This window comes from Corvus cornix, chromosome 7, assembly GCF_000738735.6.
Source record: "Corvus cornix cornix isolate S_Up_H32 chromosome 7, ASM73873v5, whole genome shotgun sequence".
Taxonomy (NCBI): Eukaryota; Metazoa; Chordata; class Aves; order Passeriformes; family Corvidae; genus Corvus; species Corvus cornix.
In genome coordinates, this window is record NC_046337.1 from 27,252,014 (window position 1) to 27,275,947 (window position 23,934).

The window sequence follows — 23,934 nt, forward strand, 5'->3', positions numbered from 1 at the left end:
TGGGCCCTCTGTTAATAGCTGGGAAGAAATTCAAGCAGTCAGCACCACCTCCAACTCAGGCAGCCCCTCGGTCAGTGGAATAAGGCGTGAGTTTCTAGACCATAATGAGCTTGTTTTTCCATGAGATTGCTGTAATAAGCTGTAATGAACAAAGAGTTGCAGGATACAGAGTGAGTGGGTGATAGGATGGCAGATGAAATTCCATGTTGATGTATGTAGAAGTAATGTGGGGAAAAACAATAAGTGGATGAGTACATATTAGCTATTACCACCCAGAAGGGAGATCTGGAGCCATCCTGGGGAGGAAAACTGTGCAGCATCAGTCAAACTGGAGGTGGGGGGAGGGAACAGCCGGGAAAGGAACTGGCAGCAAAACAGAAAACATCATTATACTGCTGTATAAATCCATGGTACATATGTGTCTTGAATGCTGCCTGCAGTTGGTCCCCCAGAGAGGATGTAGTAAAATGAGAAAAAGTGTGGCAGTGCTGGCAGGAGTCCTGCAGGGTGACAGGGGGCTTTGGCTGGGAGTGAGAGGCAAGGACAGAGCTGGGAGCAGCCACAGGGTGAAATTTTGAAGAGCTGTTGGTCAGGAGGGACAAACATTGAGGCAACAGGTATGAAATGACTCCCTTATGAAGGGACAGTAACCAAGCTCTTCACCTTGAAAAAGTGACAGCTGAGGGGGCTATACTGGAGATTGGTCAAGTCATGATGTGCACGGAGATGTGAATAAGGAATGCTCATTCACTATTTATCACAGCATGGGAGCTAGGGGGACAAGGAACAAAGTTATGGTGAAAAAGTTTAAGGGAAAGAGAAAAGAACAGCTTTTTTTACCAATGCATGGCCAAACCTGGAACTGGTTACCACAGGACAGAAGTCAGTGACATGCTTATAAATGAGTTCAAAGGGCTTGGAAAAGTTATGAAAGTAATTTAAGTAGGGATGCTAAACTGGGATGCAGATGCAACCTCCAGCTCAAGGAGTTTCTTTGCTCTAGATTGCAAGAAATTGGGGGGATTTCTATCCTGTACCTCTCCTGTGTTTTGCCCTAAGATGCCACATTGGCCAGACAGGATGCAGAAGAAGACAGACTTTAAGTCCAAGGCAGATGTGGCAGAGACTGTGTTAGGGGTCTAGCTGTGGCTAGATCAGTGCCAACTCCACGTCCTCCAGGAAGCAAAGCCACACTTAGCAATTAATGTACTAGTTCTTGTGACTGACACTCTTTCAATACAGTCCTACTCCAGGGAAGAGTTAGCTGTTCAGGAGCATGTGAGATTAATTCCTAACAAAGAATTGTCCAAGCATTTCCTTTAGGGAAGCAGCCACTAGAAGATAGACCTTTGTTCTGCGTCACTGACTGCTTTAGGTCATCCCTAGAGATGGATTTAAAGCAAAACCTCTTGAACCCTCTTGAACTTTAAGGAAACTCATTCCTGGATCTTCCATCTGGCTCAAAAGCTCTGCAAGGGGCTGAGATTCAAACACCTCTGAACTGAGGGGAAGTCTGGAGCCAGATCCACAGCTGTAGCTCGAGGCCATCCTGAGCTTTTCATGTGAGCTTTCTTTGAGAGCACCAGCTCTGTTACGCACGGTGCAGATGGACCACAGGCCATGTGGAAGATAGAGTGAGAGAAATTCCTCTCAAACACCACTAGCACAGAAAATTTACCTTCAGGTAAACTACTTTAAGAAGGCTTCATTATATTGGACAGCTGTTTACCCTGCTGAAAAGTGTGAGGAGTCCTTTTCTGCTTTTCCAAGACTTTCATCTCCCCTCTCTTTCAGGAAGAGTAGATGTAATAAGATTTAAAGCTCTGCCATGTAATTGTCATGAAGTTTATATCCCATGATTCCTGTTTGTGAGCAGAAATAAATTAAGCACCTGGATAAGCCCTCTTTCTCTCCCCTCTCCTGAGCACCCAATGTGATGAGAAAACTGCTGAGAAACAACCACAATTAACGATGGGGTCACATTTAGTTCAGCACCATCGGCTGGTTAATTGGCTGATTCCATTACAGTTCCCCTTATCTGTGTGCCAACACAGCTTCTAACAAGCTGCTTGCTGGGTAATTAATCCTGTCCAGGGTTTAGATCATGAAGCTGGGTCTGCTTTAAGGGACTGTGCCATTACTAGCCCTCTGCTAGCAGGGCTGCTTCACTCAGAGCTCCTCCTTGCAGAGCCTGACTGTAGGTCCAAGTGGCAGAAGGGACATGCAGAGTCATTACATTCCCTGGAGAAAAGCCAGCCCTTGGTTTTGTGTAAAGAGTCCAGACCCTGTACTCAGTTTCCTGCTTTTGCTTGATGTTGCTTGACAGATCCAAAGTTAGGCAATGCCTTGAGAAGTTAACTGACCCTCCTGCAAATGCAGGTCATTTTATTAAACAATTCCATAACAGAATATAAGGTCTGCTAAAAAATTGAAATAATAAGTTTATAAAATAACCACTATCCTGATTGACAGAAAGAATGTAAGAGCAAGAGGAAAATGAAAATAGAGACTGGAAAATGAAGATGGAGCTGGACATTGAAGTGTGGGAAGGGCCAGGCCTGAGCATCCATGCACAGGGAAGAGCAGACAGACACTAGCAGAGTCAGCAAACAAGCAGCTATCAGGGAGGTCTGTCACCTCTGTCACTGTTGTGTCTTCTGCCACAGGCACACAAGTGGGCTTTTGGGTGTGAGGCATACCCTTGTTTGTACTGGTGAATGCACTAGACAGAAGTGCTGATCTTATGTGCTCTGATGCAGAAAAGTCCTTTCAGCCTCTCAGGTAAGCTGTAAGTGAGAGAGGATACACCTCGGTCTTCCCCAGTCTGTGTTGTGCCAAGATGTGTGCCAGACAGCCAACAGGAGTGATTTAAGGAAAGAAAATTAAAATATGGTGGAGGGTGAATGATTCTAAACATTCATTTGTGGAGCCTCTATTCTCTGATTTCTCATGAAAATGCTTCTAAAAATGAGTGCATGAACAGTAGGTCACTTTGGAACAACATTCTTGGAAGCAGGGACATTGGAGATGCACGTGGAGAAGGCATAATGCCAGGATTAACAGGAATGCAGGCAGTTGGATGCTTTGAGCTGTGGATAAAGGACATAGATGCTTGTATTTTTACCACCTGTTCTCAGTCAGCTTTCATTTAGGAGGAGATTGATTACCTCCAGCTTGTTCATGGGAAACTTTCCTGTATCATGTGCCCTCAGTCCTGGCTTTAACTTGCATCAGTCCAATGTTAAAGTAGTCCAGCAGCTGTTAACAATCACCCAAGTGGATTTTTTTACTTCTGGAAGTTGGAAAAGAAAGAAGATGGTCTCAGAGATAGCACCTGATGAGATGAATCTTGAGCTATTCCTCAGAGTCCATTTGCAGCTTGCTCAGTGCAGGAGCACCATGAGCTCAGGGACCTCTGTGTGAGTTCTCCCAGCTAAACTGGTTTTGCTTCAGCCAACAGCCTGGTGGACTTGGAGTGTGCAGGGCAAGTACCCAGTCTGAAGCCATCTTCAGAGTAGAAAGAGAAGACATCTACCTCCTAGCCAAACAGGACAGGAAAGGCTCTGTTAGCTGGACTATCCGGACCACCAGGAGACAGTGGGGACCTGTGGAGATAACTTCATCATTGTGAAGGTCTGTTGTAATGTACAGCCATGCACAAAAATCCTCATTATTAGTCTTTGCATAAATCAAATTTGGACATTGGTCTGCACCTATCAATTCAGGCAGGTGAAACAAACACAAAAGAGGCATGTGATAAAGTGAGATGAGAAGGGATTGCTTTTAAGAGTGGTGCCCCTGGAGGAGCTGGGGAAGGCTTTGTAGCACTGTGCTGAGGAGGGGAGATCAGCATGATAAAGACAGAATTTCTGAAAGGACACAAAGGGAGCTAAGGAGCAGGAAGGGGAAAGCACTGAACAGGGCATGGGGTCAGCAGTTGAAGTCTTGAAGGACAGATGGAGGGGAGAGAGGGAAGATGAGACTTGTAAAAAAGCAAAGAAGGCAACTGTGTTGTTTGGGTGAACTAGAAAGTGGGGATAGATGAGATTACATGGCTGTACTGAAAAAAAGATGTGGACACGCGTGTTCAGTTCATTTTTCTCACAATCAGTAGCTGAGAAATCAATACTCATTAACAGCATAAGTGACCCTTGATTAAGAGAACAACAGAATTATGAAGGAAAGAGGATGCCTTCAGACACTTGGAACCAAGAAAAGTAGTGCCTGCTCCTCTGTGTCCTTTTTTCCTGTGGGGCTGCTAGGGGTGAGACAGTTGATCAGAGTTAGATATCTTTTCTCCATGATCAGCGGTGTCAGAAAGGAAAGGTGATAGGAATTTGACAGTGACCGGTCTGACAGTGTAGGTTCTCATTTTGTTTCAAGTTCCTGACTAACAAGTGGGAATACTGGAACGTGATGGATGTTTGACAAGTCTGCTTTTGACTTAGAGAACTGCTCCCCCATTTTCCTCTCCTGCTGCAGTTTAGCTAACCAGCTCTCAGCATGCCTGCTCCTCTTGGGAACAGCGAGCTTTGGACACCCACAGCTCTGTGATGCTGCCCAACCTCTTAGCATGGGGCTTCCAACCCTGCAGCAAGGAGGAGCTGTTCGAGAAGAACTTTGCCAGGTAGCCAGTACCTTCATTTTTGCTGACAAACAGTGCCTGCACATTTATTTTCACCAGCATTAGTGCATTAGGGGGATTTTTGCATTTCTGACTGTACTACTATGACACTTCACAGCCTCAGTTACGGCTGCATTGTGGATATTTCCATTTCCAACACTCTGGAGCTCAGAATTTGTCAGGACTGAACACTTCTGAAGAAAATTATCTGAGGAAGACAAGAGGCACTCCAATATGTCAAAGAACAGACTGGGACTATTGATGTATTTGGTGCCATGTTTTCAAACTGGTGCCTGTTGGGAGCCACATCCATCTGTCTTTAGTTTTTTCTTCCTCCAGGAGTATGTACTAAGTACCATCTGATTTATTTATAAAGTATGAAACAACTGCTGTTGAAGGGAAAATCTAATGCTGTTCAGGTCATCCTAACTTCAATGGATAAGACACCTGAAGCTTTGATATTATTACTGAGGATATCAGAACTGGTGAAGCTTTAAGTACAGCATTTGGAAACATGGAAGATTTTCAGCCAGAGTGGGAGTAGGGTTGATACAGGAAAATCCTGAGAGCATCAAGACAGAAGCTAGAAGTTTGATGATGATTTTTCTTATTATTACCAGTCTGCCTTTACAAAGGTACCAATGAGAAATGGTACTGGTTTTCCTGTGCAACTGCACTGCTCGAAAGTATCTCGAATATCAAATGCAATTTGTTGAAATCTGTAGTCCTGATGTTCTACTAGAAGGGAATATACTATATCCTATATGGGTTTTTTTATTTTTCTTCAGGAGCCCAGTTAGCCAATGCAATTTTCCTATGAGGAAAGAATTTCAAAGGGTCAGGTCCACATATTTCTAATACCTTCTAGGGAAATTAGCATTTCTGACAGACCAGTGTGCAAATCTTTTTTTCTGTGTCTGTGAATGCATTGTGGCCTTTGTTTGGTTGTTAGGGATTTCTTGTTTGTTTTCCAGCGAGCTTAGCTAACATGCAGTTTCTGTTGATCTGCTTATGCTGTGGAAGGTCTGAGTTCTGTGGTGTTGCCTGTACATTACAAATACTGTGCACACATTTTAACCAGATACTGGACAGCCTCGTGAGAATCCAAGAAGTCCCTGGCTATCTCAGATGGGATCATTTGCACTTTATGGAGAGCAGGACGTAAGTCTTGTCATCAGGAAGATGCATTAGACCTATTCTGCTTGCCTTTTTCCATAGGTTTGCTCTGTGCATCCCTTTTGAGACAGACTAAGCATGCTGTTTATGGATGTGATTTTTTGCTACCAAAACACTAATGCTATCTCTAGTCCTACTTATATGTGCTGACACTAATAAGTCTTGTATTAGTAAAAAGGTATTTCCCTCTAATAAGGAAGGTTTCGTCAAATAAGGATGCTTTTTAACAGTTTTCACGCATGGAAGAAAAAGGGATGGAAGAGAGGAGATATGTGTTGCTTTAGCTACACTGATCTAGTTAAAAGTAGCACCATTTTTGTGTGTAGACAAGAGCTTAGGAAATGTGCAGGTCTTAGTCTGGGGGCAGGACTTTAAAGCACCCATTGAAGTCTAGTGTCAGTTTTCAAGGCTGAAGAATATTATTTTATTTAGGCTTCCAGACCAGCCTTGCTCCAGGAATGCACTTAGGTTGTTTTTAAAGCAAACATGAAATCAATAGCCTGGTGTTCTGCTCTGCTATTTCTTGCCAGAACCTAAGGACCACACATGGGTTTTCCCTCCTCTTCGTCACACTGCCAGGCATGCTCTCGGATAACGGCAGGCAGTTCTTGGGGATGAATGCGGAGAGGTTCCAAATGGCCAAACACGCACTGGACATCTGGGCAGGTTTTGCTGCAAAGTATTTTCCATCAGGCTTCCCTCCAGATACTGCCATGAAAGGACCAACTCACACCAACCACCCTGTCACGGATTTTATCCAGCCTCTGACTTTAGTGGGAGTTTCATCTGAGTAAATCTCAAATAGGAGCCTGTTGGCTTACCTCACCATTTACAATGTTCCTGGTGGAACCTGGGGCTGTGGTTTTTATTTTGACCCTGGCAAACACCAGCCCCGAGAGCAAAACAGCACTGTGCCCTGTTGCACACCATGCCAGTGGTGGGCCTCTGCTCACATTTCCCGGGACTCTGGTGCAGGAAAATAACTTACTTTCCTCCATCCTGTGCAAGGAACAGGGGCTTCACCTAGAGCAACAGATTCTGAGTGCTTGTCCATGTAGGACTGACCTGCAGTTGGGTACCCGTTCCCGACTCCAAGCATCCACCATCCTCATGAGCTAAATAACAGCCTCTGGCCAGCTACTGACCTCTCTTGAGAGTTGAATGCTCCTTTGGGTTTTAGCAGCTCCCTCGGGCCAGGCTAGATCCTCTCCTGCAGGGTTTGAAGCTGAACCATATGGTACCAAGACAGGTCCCCAGACAGAAATGAAAACACACATTAGCAAAGAGGACAGAAACAGGCTAAAATTGGAAGTGACCATTTCGTGTTTGATGTTATTCAGGGGAGCCTGTTCTTCATTTAGGACATTAATAGTTGTAACAGAAGCTGTAATATTTCAACAACAGTGGTGATTAGGAGCAAAGAGGCAGCTAATCTCCATCTAAAAAGAGCTAACTAGCCCGTCCTTTAGCCCCCACCGCACTGTCACATTTAAATACCATGAATATTCACTGCTTGGCACCCAGCTGGCATCTGAGCTGTTTTGACACAAAAACCTTCAAACTCAAAGAGTTTTTAATCAGTCTGCAAGAGAGAGAAGAAGAAAGTGAGAGAAAGAAATAGGAACAGAGAAAATGAATCAATGAGTTCAGCAGAGAGGGGGGTATCCGAATCCAGTTAACCCCTTCCTTTCCCTGCAGACATAAGTGCTGTCTGCAGCTCTGCCGCCCTCTCCCAGGCTGCAGGGGAATGGAGAAGGGGTACCCCATCTCCTCTGGGTAGTCCCATACCTCCTGAGTGCTCAATCCTACCCTGGAGCCCCATATTCCTGGGTATCCCATCCTAGTTGAGTGCCCATTCCACCTGGCTGTCCCATTTCCTCTGGCTACCCCATCCCACCCCAGCGTCCCTTGCTTCAGGCACCCCATCCCACTCACCTTCCCATACTTAAAATGCATCCCCTCCTGCTGCCTCTGCTCATTTCCTGGCACAGGACTTATTTACTCTCACCTTTGCCTGTGTTTGTGACTGGTTACCAATATTCTTGAGGCAGACAGCACTGTTTCACTGACAGTATGTGATGTGCTTTAGAGCAGCCAGTCTGCCTGCAGAGTTTTCATCTCAGAAAGAGGTTTCTCAGTGTTAACAGCTGCCATCTCCAGTATCCTTATTGAAATCTCAAAGTTTCCTACAGCCCACACAAATCTCTCTGCAACAGCTTTTGCCGCAGGATTAACTATGCAGCTGCAAATACTGAAAATCATGCCTTGTTCTGCAAGAAATAACCCCATAATGCTCTGAAGGGTAAAGTTTTACCAGCACTGTCGATCTGAGCACTGACAGATGACCCAGCAGTCCCCATTTAACCTGGGTCAATCTCATACACACAAGTGCATTTCTGTCAAACTAGTCTAAGCACACAACACAGAGCTTATGCAACTTTATGCTTTTATGTCAGCTTTGGGCTACTTGGGGTAGACAGTTTATAGCTGATTTGGCAGGACAGTAGGGTGGCGTAGGAGCTGGTCTACTCCAACACCTTGCCATGAAAAAACTGACTTGTCTAAGTTTTCTAAACGTGTTTAACTTGGTGGAGTGCTAGATTCATGTTTCATGTCATATGGCTGTGGCATTTTTGATCAATACTGGGAACCACAGAGTCAGATTTATTTTATAATCAAACCGCAGCCTAAGCCTAGAAACTTTGTGGCCCAGACTGCAGACCTCAACCACATGTGGGGAATCTGTACTTGCACCTCAGCTGGCAGCATGTTCAGAGCACAGTGGGGACTTTTCCAACCTACTGTGTCTTCAGGGAATCTATTGTGGGCTTAAACTACACATAGGTTGTTGTCTCATCTGCCTTCAGGGTCTTTAAAACGGAGATGCACCTCAAAAGCCAGTGTCACAGTTCTTATAAGGAAACCTCTGGAAAAGTGAGGTACAGAAGCCTGGGACTAATTTAGGCAGATTGTTGCGGTCACTGCAAAGGATACTGGTATCCAGGAAGGGTGTAACTGAGGTGGTGTTGTGCAGACCTTCCAAGGCAGGCCTGTGCTGAGGGAAGGTGTTGCAGTTGGAAACAAGAGGACAGTGGCTGGAAGTCCAAGGCCAATGAGAAAAATAAGCAACTAGCACTAGAGGAGCAAAGTGGATAGCTGCATCCCACTGGCAGTGGAGCAGAAGATCTCTTGGGAGAACAAAAGAGAGCAGGGTTAGGGAGGAGCCTGAAGGCCCTGCTACATGGTGTGATGAAAAGGGTGCCACAGTGGAGGGACTGGGAGCAATGTGGTGGCAATGCTGTGTGAGTCAGATCTGCACTACACTGATCTGTCTGGGCTGGAGGTGGAGCATTATGGATGTCAGGGAAGGACAGCAAGGAGAAATGAATGTAACCAAGATGGGAGATGAGAGCTTGGGAGCAGGTTTTTCCTGTGTGGGTTCTCCAAATCTAAAGCTAGTGTAAGATTTATTAGGAGTTACTAAAGCTGTGGTGACTTTTACTGAATACAGTCTGGGACTCCTTTGGGAGGAAGAAATAGAAAGATTTGGGTTCCACATTTCCTTAGTGCTCTCAAGATCCTCTGATGCTCCCCAGATACAGAGATCTCACCCAGGACTTTAAAATTTACAAGCACGCACACAATAGCCAAATGTGCTTTGTAATCTCTTCCCAGGCAGCAGACAAAGTGGGTTTTGCATAGATTGGTACTTACTCTATTCAAGTTGATAATTATTTTGAATGGAATACTCCCCATGAAGCATGCCTGGAACAGCATCAAACCCTATGGGCTGTGGGAGGCACATCCATCAGCTGCACTCTGGGGTGCATTCTGGAAAAGCTCACAGCTGGATAGGAGGATCCATTTTCCTATATACTTAAATGAGAAAATAGCAAGAGCTTTTCTTCAGTCTCTTCTTGCCAACATCTGGCCATGACTTAAAATGAATTTGCACAGTTGCTATGAACTATATCTGGGCATGCTTCCTTTGCCTGTGGAAAAATGTGGGAATCTAATCATCCAGTACAAAAAGAAGGTGTTCCAGCTAATATGTGCCTCAAAAACCCCGAGGACATGGATTTGGAATGTTTTTGAGGAGATGGATCAAAACTATTTTATTTGACATTCACCTACAGTTTTCTGTTGCCCGACTCCATCATATTTGCATACAGCCAACATGTTCAGTATTAGGAAAGTAAAATCCAGGCTGAGCCACAGGCAGCAGAGGTGTTGAACTGGCAGCTCTCACCCACCTGAGTCCACTCTCTCCCCAGCCTGTCCCAAAGGGAGCATGGTGCTCCTGTGGTGGTGCTTTGAGGGTGGGGGGAGGGGGGGCTCAGATAAGACATAAAACAGAAGCTGTGGCCATCTGTGGCCATTAAAATTCCATGACACCTTTTGGTACTGAAGCAGTTGGTGCTGGAAGTACCCACTTGCAATACAAGACAGACAAGCCTTGTGCAGCCTGGGGAGAGAGTGCCTCATCAGGTTTGACGGGTGTTTTTCCACCTGCAGTGGAGAATGAGGCAGATCCTCATGCTCACTGCCCAGAAGTCATTAATCCCAGAGCTGGGAGCAGAGTTGCTGCATCCCTGTGACCAGAAAATAAGCTGAAAAGGAAAGAGCTATGTATGGATTGTACAGCATGCTAATAAGAGAACTCTATTGTTGCTGCGACTGGATTTACACACAGTGCTGCTGGATGTTTGCACATAAATGGACAAGTCTATTTGCAGGAGGTAGGACCATAGAGTAGTTTGGGTTGGAAGGGACCTTTAAAGCCCATACAGTCCACATCTCCCCCAATTTTTTTAAAGTTTTTGGGATCCTGGGAATGCTTGCAGCGAGCCATGCAGTGAGATGTAGCCTGACACTCCAAGATTATTATGTGAGATAAGAAGGCTCTCAAGCTCTAAAGCTGTTAAAAAACTAAACTTGGGATGAAAGTAAAGGCCCTACTGAAAATGAAGTCTAATTCACCACATAGAGGGGTAGAAAGCAAGGGTGATGGTGGGGACCTTTACTGACTGACAGCTTACAGATCCCGTCCTCAGCACTTGCTCTCATGCCTGAGTCTCCCTGCTGTGCAGTGACCCAGGGCAGGAACCAATCCAGCTGAAAAATAAACATTTTTTTTCCTAGAGTTGTTTTTTATCTGGATGAGTTCTCTGGTCTCATTCACCACGTGCTACACAGACAGCATGCTGGCATAGCTGGTGGTGCAGAGTATGGGCAAGGAAGCAACGGGGAGTGGAAGGGGAGCAGGATCACTTAAACTGATGTAAGAAGCTCTGATTCCAGAAACACAGCCACAGCCTGCCCAGAGTGCTCTCCTGGGTGCCAGGGCTGACCTGCAGTTTGCACAGAAGGAGCAAGGGGAAAAAAATGCCTCTCTCAAAAACCCTTCAGAAATTCTTGAGTAATCAGTGCAAATCATCCCAAAATGCTGCCACTGGGACTGTGCAGTTGATGCGTAAGGGTGCTGGAACCTTATGAAACTTACTGGTGTGGCATCCTGATACTGAAAAACAACAGCACTTTATGTCTTGGTTCCTTTCTGTCTATAATAACTCTCTTGCAAAATCCTTTCTTCTCTGTCCTTCTCTGGGAGGAAAAAAAATCTGGTATTTCCCTTTGCTCCTTCCTTGGCACATCCTGTGTACCTGGGAGCTTGCTCAACATTCCTGGTATTGCTTTCTGTTAGGAAGGTGTTGTGTCTACACCCCAGGGGAAGAGCTGCTTGGTCTGGCCTTGTAGGTGGAATCCCCATGGCACCACCCCACCCCAGCCGCTGCCCAGGGAGGAAGCACAGGGCTGTGAGCCCTTTCTGGCTGCTGTATTTCATCTCTCTGTGCTGCTGCTTCCCAGGCAGCATGTGATCTTCTGTGGTATGCTCTGGCTTCTATAGGGAATGGGTTAATGCTATAAAATAGTCTTTTTATGGAACCTCTTGGCAACGCAGAAAACTTTCCCATTGCCAGGGTGTTCTTTTTATTCAACAATTTGTTCCCAGAAAGCAGCCCATTTAAACAGGTTTTCTCTATTAAGGGGCTTCAGCTGCATTTGGGTTTTTTTGAGCTTATTCAGTGTGCTGTAAACTGCAAAATAGTGTCCTACAATAGATTTGTCTGAGGGAACTGAAGTGTGTACTCCTGTGATTCTGCCTACTGTGGGAGCTCCTTGAAAGCCAGATGTCACATCCAAAGAGTAATCTGTGTTTACAAACACATGGCCACACATACTCAACATTTTCAGCAGCCACCAAACTGAAATCAAATCTTGCAATTTTGCTTCTCTACCCACCTGCCCTGCAAACAGACAAAAGCAAGAAAAAAAGTTTCCAGAACTTAGACGGGATCATCTCTTTTATTTAGATGAGGAAAACACACATTGCTGTCTGCAGAGGGCTGAATTTAACATCCCAGCTGGGGCCTCTCATCTGTAAGTTCTTGCAGACAGAAAAACACCAACTGCTAGCAAGATAATCCAATTTCCCTTCTCTCAAACTCAGAGGAAGGCTGCCTACTCCCCCACGCCATGTGGGTTTCTGTCTGGCAGAACTTCTCCCAACCACTATACCCCGGGCAAGATCCATATCAAAGCTTCAGCCCCCCAGGGATCATTAGAAGTCATTTATTTCTGCATATTCCAGTCGGGGATGCAGGGGTAGGGGTGGAGGAGGCAGATAACTTTATTCACAATGCAAATAGGCTGCCCTTACTTTCAACCTTTGCTTCAAACCTGGGGATATTAAAAAAACATGAGCTCTTCTAAAATAATAAATACACTAATTCTGCTGAATGTTATATTGCTGGTGCCTCCAGAAGAGTGCCCTGGCACCATTTGATGGGAAAAGTCAGTGAAATCTGTGAACTCTGCTCTTGCCCTCGCTCCCCAATTTGCTGTTAAAAGTTCAGTCGAGTGGGCTGAACCCATATGGAGCACTTGGCTCATTTAAGAAAGATTGTTAGTAGGTAGTTTTGCACCACAGGACTAAGATGCTTCCAGGACTGAGGGAAAGTCAACCCAATTCTCTTTGCAAATTTGAAGCGCTAGTCTGTGATTTACTAATAGGGAGCAGTGAGTTATTAAGCTCATCACAATGCAGCATCCTGCTCCTCTAGTCCAGAGGGAGCCAGCTACTTAATAAATCAGAACCCAGTGCTAAGCTACAGGGATAAAAGGATCTACATTAATATGAAAATATTAATATCTGGAAGAGTAGATTATAATCTAAATGGGTTAGAATGAGATAGCACCATTGTTTAGAAGAAACAGCTTGCTCCTAATCTCATTAGAGTAATGATACTAGCAATGGAAGATATCTTCAGACCCTTGAAAGCGCTTTGGAGGCTTGGTAAATGTGGTGATCCTGCTGGGTGGGTTCAAAAAGCTGCCCTAGGCTGCCTTTCAGTGTCAGCTGGATGATCTGTCTGAAGGAAGCAGAATGTTCAACTGAAGGGGATGATATGGCTTTTCCTTCTGAAAGATGTGCATCTTTGCAGAAGTTCTGCATCCCTTGCAAAAGTGAGCATTGCCCAGAGACACTCGTGACTGGGGAGGTTTCTCTGCTCCACTTCCCTCCAAAACTTTATCTGAAGCCACAGGGGAGGTGGGTGGAAATCGGTAAGATGAGGCTATGTTCTTCCTCCCTCACTTGTGCACACCGACGGGCACTTGCCATAGCAGTGCCTGCTATGAAAGGGCAGAAAAAGATGGGGTCAGCTTCAGGGGCTGTTTCCCCCCAGGCCACTGCCCCAGGGGCAGCCCCTTCAGGGTCATCTCTCTGCAGTTGCCTCAGGCCCTGTCTGATGTGAAGTGTCCAACCCTCACTGCTCACACACTGCTTCCCTCCAGGCCTGCCATTTTTTCCTCATGTGTATTAAGTTGAGCAAACCTACCCTGGCAGAGACTGTGATGCAGCCTGGGCACATACAGGCAGCTCCCTGAAGACATGGTGATGGCTAGCAACCTGTCTGCCTTCGCTGGCCATGTCCGAATGATAAAGGTTCCTCCTCTGCCAGCGGGGCAGCTGCTTTCCTGGGTTTCTCTCTGCCACCTTCAAAGACATTCTAAGCCTGCCTCCTCACTGAGCCCCCAAGACAGCCTCATCATTCTGCTTGCAGGAGCCTCAAACATGGTCCCAAGCTTGGGGCTCACAGCTATCTCCAATTGTCTTTCATCTCTTTTTGCACAGGATCTGCAATGGATGGTCAGCATCCCTGCTCCCAGGTCTCTCGCAGACTGTCTTCTTTCAACGTCATTGAATCTTCCAGGTCTGTGTCCAACTGAATGGCTTCTGAGAGGGTTTTGTATAAAACAGACATCTAATCAGGTGAGAAGCTTTCAGCATTTACCCATTGAAGCATGGCATGGTTTATCCTGGGGCTTTTCACCAACTGCAGGACGCAGGTCCTGCAACTCAGCCCTCAGCTCACCAGCATCAGCATAGTGACCTGTTCAACAGCATCATGTTTAGCTCACAAGAATTGCTCTCAGACATCGTCATGGGATAGTTGACCTTGGCAGTACTGTCACATGGTGACAAACCCAAGAGCCCTGTTCAGAGACATAAATTTTTTCAGTCATTTTGTTTTAAGTCCAGTCAAAATGTCAAACGGCCCAGATTTAATTAGCAGAGAAAATTCTGCAAAGAAAATGCAACTACCATTACTGATGAGAAGGGTGAAGCCAAAGTGAGACTGCACTTAATAAGAGCTGTTATTTTCCTCTGGCACCTGTGGCACTTCCAGCCTTAGTCACCAAAGTAAATTTTCCAGCACATCCTTCAGGGAAGTGCCCAGTCAGGCCAGCAGTCTAGCTCCCGCTTGCTCCATTACAGAGGCCTGTCATAGAGACATTGCAAACAGACAAACTATGGGCCAGGTGTCCAGCCAAGGCTGGCAAGTAGAGCTTAATCCACTCAAGATATGAAGGACCTTTCATAACACATGGTTTTGATTTTCACAAATATTGAGACTATTCTTTGCATTAATGATAAAGTGGATTAAATATGCCCCATTTTTCTAGATAGTGCCCCTCTGTAGTTTCACTGGGACCAAAGTGGATCTGGCATTTAAACTAAAGAAATCCCTGTTTAGCGTGTGGGAGTCTCTGGAGAGGCCTCAGATCTGCATTGCAGCTGTGAAATACAGCATCTCCTCTGTTGCTTATCAGAGATCTATGTTTCTCCTGGGAAAATTTTGCCCAAAGGATTCAGCCCTTGCCAAATTTTCTACTGGAATTTGTTTGTTTATTTTAAATTTCTTTTTAAACATCTGAAACCAACAAACTTTAAAAATGCTCTAAATCTATCAACTTGAGTTAATCTCTTAAAATAAAATAATAATAAAAAAAAATTCCTCCAGGCTGCCAACTTCTATTTCTAAGACTTAGTCTAAAATAGATTTAAATGACTGGAATTCTAAACCCAGGAAATATGAAATTTAATTGGAAAGAATCACGGTTTTTCTTTTCTCCTGTGCTACTACACCTGCTCTTGGCACCTGATTCTCCTGAATTTTAAAATGGTTCATATCAAACAGGCATGTGTGTGTACAGTGCTGCTCTTTTGGCCTCTGTGCCTGCTTTGCAGCCACAAGGAAATACAGGTACCCAAGGAAAAAGTCACTCAGGGACAGCTCTGCCTCATCTCCCCACTCAGTCCTCACAGAGAACTTTCCCCTTTTCTATGCTCTCTTCCTTCTTCATGTCTATACTCAATTGTCATGCAAAAAATATCAGGGCAGGAACGGAGCCAGATATTTTAGGTCTAGTACAACATCTAATGTTTTCCATGGTTTCTACTATGCTGAAAGGCAGAACTTTGCCATGATGCTATATGGACCCTGGAGATGATGTTTGGCTGTGAATGCAGCTACATCTCCCATAGCTCCAGGCGTGTTCCAAGCAAGTGGGTGGGCTGGGATCTATAAATAGTGTGTACTAATCCATCCTTCAGTTTATAGTGAGGCATGGTAGAAAACACACAGCTACAATCTATTCACACAATTTAGTAATATTAGATCCTCAGGAGGTATTTCTGCTTACTTCACAAACATCTGTTTATTGGAAATACCATTTTGATAAGCAATTTTCTCAGCCTCAGTATTGCAGCAGTACAGACGTTACAGGTGAGGATGATGATATGGTCCTTTTTTGGTCCTAGTGCAGGGTGGTTCTCCCTAGTACAGAGGTGTAGGACCACAGTTCTTTTCTCACAGCTGCACCATACATAGACATCTGCAACACATGAAGCACTTGGACATCAGCAATCATAATCAAGCCCCCAAAGTCAAACTTCAAGGAAAGGTACTCCCCAAGGACCCACAGTTCTCTGGGTAGGACTCATTTTGAACTCTAGTGATGTTAGATGGAGATCTTGCAGTGTATCTCAGCATTGAATATGTTTGTCCTGGAAACAGCTTCAACTGCATATTTGAATGAAATCTCTTTGCTTTGGAGAGAGCTAATGGTCAACTATCTGTAGGTATTTTTCCCATGTCATCATCTTGAATCCTGCTGACTGGTAACATACAGAGCTGTCTGATGTAATGTATGGCCAAGAATGGAGAATCCCAAGTTTCTGCCTGTTTCTGGTGGCTATCCAGGGAAAATGGTATTCACTGAGTAGGACAGTGTGGGAGAGTAACCCTCTTATAAAAAGTGAATTCTGATGTTTGTATCTGTATCCAAGCTGTTGCAGTGTATACAATTACTTGTATTTTAAGAGCCTTGCTACCTTGTCTCACTACCCTGGAAAAGACTGGAATATTAAAAAGAGAACCGTCAATCCCACTATCAGCAAATAATCCTCTAGGAGATAAATACGGTAAAAGAGTCATACTTGTCTTAGCCAATATTGATATGATCTCAATTTCATATGTTATTGTATTTGAAGAACTGTTCTGGAACTATTCAGAGAACATACATGTGATGGGGTAAATGAGTAGCATATGATTTACCTTTAAAAGGTCAGGCTGTGCAGCAGTACGTATCTCTAAAAGTATTTATTTCATCGTATGACCAGCTGGTTGAATGTCTTACTATGATACAGCACCATCGTGGTACTGTACATTTTGAAGGCAATGCTAAATTCAGATCCTGGCTCCAGCTGAAAGGCTCAGGATGCCGTGACTTGCTGTTTGGGGCTGAAGAGGAAAGCAAAGTTCAGGGTTGGATCCAGACCCAGAGCCCCAGAGTCCCTATTTTCCTGCTGCCAGGAGCACTGGTTTTGCCCTACTTGTTTGACTAGGAATGAATGTGACTGGCTTGGTTTTCTTCCAGACCGGTTTCACTTTGCCTCATTATAAACTTCACCATGTACTGTCCTTTCCCCTGCCTTATCTCCCCATCTCCTTCAAGGGCAACGCTGGAATGTAAGAGGGGTGCTTTGCTGGGAGCTGTTCTGAGCTAAGAGGACAGGCAAAAGTGACCCTTTATCCTGCTTGGTGTTTCAAACAGCTTCCGCCTGCGGGGAGGGGGTGTACTGAGAATGTGTGAGAGAAAACACTGAAAAGGGAAAAAAGGCACAAAAAGGGAGGAGAAAAAAAAGTACAGCAAGGAAGCTAGAGACAAACTTCAAGTTGTGGATTATTTCTCACCCAGGCTCTAATTAGGAAGCCTCTTTTGGGACTGTGAAGCTGTCAGGCTGCCAAATGTCAGCGTGTTTATCGGAGATCAGGCGAGTCTCCTGTCTGCAGCAGTGAGTTCGGTGCCATGATCCTCCTGGGTCCTTCCAGCATGTGTGACTCACTCGGCACTGGCACCTCCGGGGGCTTCAAGGCACAGCGGAGGGCTTCTTCTTCTCCCTTAAAAACCCAAAAATAAGCCCATTCCTGGGATTTGGCCTCTTCATGCTGTTTCTGCATGGAGAGGGTTAACCATACAGCACAGAGCAGCTTCAGCGTATGTGACTCAGATTCCCAGGGAAATCCCCAGCTTATCTGATGGAGCCTGTTAGTCTGCTAATTGAATAAGCTCCTATTAAAAGTGCAATGTTTTTTAATGACTGCTAACAACGGGCCAGATTCTGATCTGATCTTTTCGCTTGGGATGGTTTTTGCTGCTGGTCGGGCCCAGCCCCTGATTGCAGCCAGGCAGCCGCCCCCAGCCCCACCGCCTCAGCAGAGCTGCAGCCGGGCACTGAAGCCAACTCACCGGCTCCAGGGCTTTTGGGGTGCGGGTGAGCTACCGGCCTCGAAGTTTCACATTTAAGGAGCCAGGACTTCATTAAATGTAACAGGCAGGAAGCTTTTATTGGGGATCTTTAGGAAGAGGCAGAATGCTGCAGTGCAGCCAGCAGAGGAAAGCATTTGTTGGGAGGCTACCAAGGATTTCTTGTAACATAACTGCTGAGCATATTTTTGATGTGATTCGAGCCGTGCTCTGAGTAATTAACTTTCCCAGTGTTGAAACCAGGTTGATTTGTTGATTCTGCGTATAAGGTGTTGTCTGTGTCTGCCTAGGAAAAATGTTGTGTATGGCTCTGCATATGCACATTCAAACCCTAATTTTAATTAGAATTATGTGTATAATATCTGTATCTCCTTTTTCTCGACAGGAATTGACTTTGAGAAGGTATATGCCTAACAGGAAAATTTTTTAAAAATGTAGTTAGCATTTAAACTTAACTTCGTTGGGTTCCAGGGTACTTCCAAAGGAGACTGTAACACCTCTGATTTCAGCTAGGCTCAGGGTGGGGTTGAGCTCTCTGGCATGACCCTGTGACCACATTTGCCTTCCTTTTCTTACCTGAAACTCCCAGTGGGTTACCCAAGCCTATGTAACATCAGAACCATGTAAAGTTTCTAACAAGAAGGCTTTTTTTTGTTTCTTCTTGCAAGCCAGGAATGAGATCTGACCACCTTCAACCCCACGCATCTCCACACCTACTCAGTTCCTTTGTGTCCTTTTTGCTTTTCTCCCAGGAAAGTTTCTATTAAAATGCAGGAGCTTCTTTTAGGAGATCCCACACATCTACGCTGACACTGAGCTGCTGCTTTAAAAGTTTCATGGCAACCCGTAAGTTGTGGGTTTTTTCCACACAATAACAACAACGAAGTGTCAAAAATCTCAAGCTCCTGTTATCAGAGGCAGAGTCTAACCCCCATTTCTCAGCCTGTTTTCTATTCCCCACTCCCGAGTTGTCAGATGCTGTGACATGGCTCCATCACACCACGACTAGCAGTCCCAACAAACAGAAAATGATTTCCAACTGGCAAACACGCTGTTTACTTTCCAGAAAAATTGCACTTTCCCATCTGACAGCTGATCAAGGGATCTCCTGCTGCTGTCAGCATGAAGAAGTGTTTAAACACAGGGATGGAAGTTTAAACATTTTCTCATTATCACAGAATAAAAAAAATTAAAAAATAATAAAAAAAAGGCATTGAGTCTCTCCGACCACCTGCTGTGCCAGTAATGAAGCGATGTCACATGACCAGCCGGCAAAGACTTTTATCTCTGCCCCAATATCATTACTGAAGTGACACCTGTCACATGACCTGCATCAGAGCTTTCATCTGGGCTCCCCAAATGCAGTTCTGGCTTGTGAGGGGGATTTTCCTGGCACTTTCCTCCCCCACACACACTTTAAAGAGCATTGCCCACTTGCACCATTACAGACAGGGGTTTGCAAGTTTTAAAGCCCTTGGATCTTTCCTTGGGCATATATAATTCGGCCAACAAACTTGCTCCAGGCCGAAACAAAACAGAATCCTGGCCTGGGAAAGAAGTTATTTCATTTACTTCAAGATGTTTTTAAAGCAAATATTTAAGTCTGATGTTAAATTCTCTTTACATAAAGGAGGATGTTAAAGGATTTCTCAAAAACCTCAGATTTGTTTTTGGTTTTTTACTAGGTGGTGAGAAGAAACAGTTTGATGACCCTGAAGCACAATGATCTCTATTTACATGCACTTTATAAACTCTCACTTGCTTTACCAAAGCATCCTACTCCTGCCAAAAGAAAGTATTTTCTGGGAAAAAAAAAGGAAAGGTCGGTCCTACACCTCTCTGCCAATGTCTGGGATTTTTTGTGAGGTGTTCAACAGCAAACACATGGATTTGGGATGGGCCCACATAAATGACAGCAGTATTGAGCACTTACTTGCCAGAACCCATTCAATTATTATCTCAAAACATTAGACATTCAAATGTGACAGGGGATGATCACCCCACAGGAACTAGATGTGAGCAGGTTGGAGATAAGAGAATATGAGCTTTATAGATTTTTCCACCTCCTCCTTTCCTACTCCACACTAATCCATGAATGAAGTCAGGTACTTTTCTCCTTGCATAATCTGATTCAGCTCACAAAACAAAGAAAAACTAACTCAGCAAAAAGAGTTCATCGTTTTCCATCTGTTTAGTGAACTAAATCAGTTCTTCAAGGGCTTACAAAGGTGCCAGGAGAAAAAGAGAAAGACTGTAAAGCTTGAAGCAGGGAGGGGAATGGGGGAAGCAGAACTGCCTTTTTGGGTGGCACTAACTTGGTACATGAATTCAGATGTGTTTCATGTTACCTACTCTTTCTGACTCATTACAACACTACAACCATTTTCCCTGAGAGCTGTTGCCCCTGAGATTGTGCAGGCCAGGGTATGGAAAATCTACTGAGATCAGTACTCCTGATGTAAATAGTGTTCCCATTAGTTGAGGAGAGGAGTGGTTCGGAATCTGTTTCTCTCTGATCTGGCATGTTTTAGGCATTGGGCCTACAATGTTGAGCTCATGAACAGAAGACTGCTGGGTTGCAGCATATCCAGGGTCTTCCTGGCTTTCTGCCCCTCTAGATACAGAATTAAAAGGTATCATTTGACTCTTTGGCAATTTAGCATATGGCTAAATTTAGCAATGGCATGGCCATTATGGGGTAGCAACTATGTAAAACAGCAAAGCCATTCTGTCCCACTGCTCCAGGGCAGAAGAAATTTACAATTGATGCTCTGGATAGACCATGAGGAAAAGTGACTCAGTTCTCATCATTAGATCCCTCACTGACCATGCATAACAAATCCTTTCATGTAACATATCTTGAGCATTTAGTTGCTCTCAATTACGAGCAGACATTCAGCCACAACCGTCCCACTGCAGGCAAGGGAGATCCTGCTTCTTCACTTCTCTTAATCCAGACATCTCCGAGAATGCAAAAGGAATGCAGAACACCCCTATCCCAACTTGGGCATCATTTACAGCTGCTCTGTTCAGTATTGCAAAGGGAGGTCAGGTCACTGAGAGTGGCTGATGTTTGGGAGTTCTGGGTCCATGCAATCCAGAGGTAGAAAGACTTGGGACATAGCTTGTCTTTTCATCAAGGCAGAGAATTTTAAGGAACATAACATAAGGATTATCTTGTCCTCTTAACTGAGCAGTGCCTGCAGATAGTCTATGTCCCCTTCAATGCAGCTAATCCATACATTCCTGAAATTATGTCTGTAGCAAGGGCAAAGGGGACCATAAACAGTTGTTCTGCTTCCTGCCCAGATCTGCTCACTGGGCAGGAAGCAGAACGTGTTTGGTAAACGATGGACTGGAGTGGGGCCGGAGATGCAGCTCTCTTACACTAAAAGCCCACCTTTCAGCTGTTTCTATGGCTGCCACCCATAGCTCCTTGACTGGTTTTGTTCCAGTGCCTCAATGGTCTGCATAATTCTTGCTCAGAGAAGTTCTCCCAGTCATGCCAGTGACACTACTCAGATGAATAAAAATATTCAAGAAGGTTTGTATGTCTGCACTTCAATGATTTCTCTTTGTCTTCCTTTTTTCCCAGATGTGCTGTGAGGTTACACCAAGGCTACTGGTTTCTATGTCCCAGAGCTAAGAAAAAGTATCTGAGATAACTGAAACCAAGCAGATTAGTACTTGAACATAGTAAATTACTTGCTTTCCCAATTCTTCCAGGAAGAATTCTATGAGAAATTTCACAGTAACTGCAGTTGGGAAAGAGGTCTCTGATTTCCCCATGTATCCCCATCAGCACTCACCTCAGATTAGCTTGTCTTCTCATAGTCTGTCAGCAGCCTTGAGATCAAGGAGATTAAAACACTGTGGAAACTCATTAATGAGCCAGGACTCTCTGCAACAGCTGGACCAAAAATGGACTGCATTTGGCTGCATCTTAATTCTCTGCCATCTCCCCTCTGCTCATCAACACCTGCACACATTTGGGATGCTGTATAAGACCCCTGAATTCAGCTCTAAGCAACCAGTCTGCAATGCACATGTCTAATGCTCTGCTGGTGTGGAACCAGTATGCTGGTAATCCTGTTAGTAATGGCAGAAGCTCCCTCTAGGAAATTATAACAAATAGTCTTAAACAATTCCTTTTGTTGACAACTCTATCCAAGAAACCATCTTCCCTGGAGACTTCACTCAACTTTTGACTAATCCCCTCCTTCCCTCAGGAGCTCTTTTGTTGAAGGAGATTGTAGGCATACCCCAGGAATGACAGGTCTCTGTAAGCCTTGGATAAGCCTCTACATTCTTTCAATTGTCAGTCCCCATCTGTCCTGTTTGTACATCGATCTTCTGGTCCAGGGAGCTCTCTATTAAGTGACACATGGCTGAATATATTCTGCAAGTCCAGTGTCCAGACTGTGCTGTTACGTCTTCGTTGCCAAATCAATCCTTCTGACATTGCTTTCTGAAAAACAAAAGGCAGGACATCTGCACAATTTCATTCTCTTCTACTGAAAGGTGATTTTTTAAAAACACACACCCCACCCCTCAAACTGTGTCTTTGTTTTACAATCTCAAAGATTTTTCCTCAGTTTGTAAATATAAGGAGTTATTTCAAAGGTCCTTCGTGTACAATCTGCCCCTATTGCAGAGGAATTCTATTAGGGTAAAAATCCATGGCCTAAGTCCTAAATCAAAAAGAAAAATAAATCCCAATTACAAATATTCTGCAGGGCTAGTGCCTTCAGTCACTCTGCTTGTTAAAAGTTGGTTTAAAACAGGCTCTTCTCTTCCTGTAGATTCAACTACACGTAGCTGGTACAGTATCACATACATGTAGGAGGCACACCATTAGTTATCTGAGTATTTATTTTGAGAGACAGAATGAGAACAGTAGCAGACTCCAATGATCCATATGTTCCTCCTCAGCAGGTAGAGGGAAAGTGGTGGGTGGAATTGGGTAGAAAATGGGTGGAGTGTTGGCATGGAGTATATATCACCCTGGGATAGACGACTGACAGTATCTCATCTTTTCCTGACACCAGAAGGAGAACAAGGAGGAGTCTGTGATGATGTTTTGTCCCTTGCTGTGTTGCTCAGGGCCCATGGATTCAAGATGGAGCCCGGTATGTTTAGTTTTTTGGTTTTGTCTATTTTTGTAACTTAACTCAGGTTGGCAAATGAAGGAAGGCTGGCCAGTTTCATTATGTTCCCAGGAAATTCCATTCTCTCATGTGCCAGCATGAGGCTGTTGTGCTTTAGATGCCTATCTACCTCTCATTACATTTGAAAAAGCATACAGAACCCCCTGCTTTCCATTGGTAGCCTATTAAAATGACAAAAAAATTACTGTTTCATTTATAACCTGGCTTGCATGTCTGAATCCAGATGCCTTTTTTAAAAAGAGAATTAATAATATGAGCACCATCACATATAAAATGTTTTCCTGTAATGAACTGCAGAAGAAAACTTGAGTTGACATTTAAGCTTGTTTAGTATGCTTTGTAAGCAGCTAAAAAAAAAGGGACACAATCATTTTGAGGCCAGGTTAATATAAAAAAAATGCTTAAGAGTGTCTCCTACTAGTTCCAAGTTTCACTATTTTAAATGATATATTTGTGAAATGCTCTCTGAATCAGTTAAAATGGGCCAAATCCAAGTTCATTGAACACTGATGCATGAGTGCCCTCCTCAAGTGAGTTGTCCCAGAAGCCTTAATGGAACTGACAGCCAGCTTTTCTGGCAGGATTAGTTCCTCTCTGATCACAGAGAGAGAACAGCCGTCCTGTCTGCACTCAGCTGAGCAGGTGAGTAGGGAAGGCATTCAGGCTGCTTCCAAAACCCAGTCTGGTCACAGCTCTGGCAATGTCAGGTCTTTCTTAAATGGATTCAAGGCTGGCCTCTCTCTGCCTGCTGTTGTCTACATGATGAGGGCAGAAGGGGTAGAGAGAGGC

The 23,934-nt window shown here is 44.5% G+C and overlaps 1 protein-coding gene across 7 annotated transcripts in view; it reads right to left on the bottom strand.

The window, feature by feature from the left end:
• Positions 1 to 15,728: 15,728 nt before the first annotated feature.
• The window catches only part of CDK15 (cyclin dependent kinase 15), a 44,012-nt gene continuing 35,806 nt past the window's right edge, over positions 15,729 to 23,934 (bottom strand). For 5 of the 7 annotated variants that reach the window (XM_019290227.2, XM_039555252.1, XM_039555251.1 and 2 more), the window contains one exon: positions 15,729 to 22,445. The gene's annotated coding sequence lies outside the window, so the exon portion shown is untranslated. The remainder of the gene's footprint in view (positions 22,446 to 23,934) is intronic. The other 2 variants (XR_005602364.1, XR_005602363.1) reach the window with 2 other exon arrangements.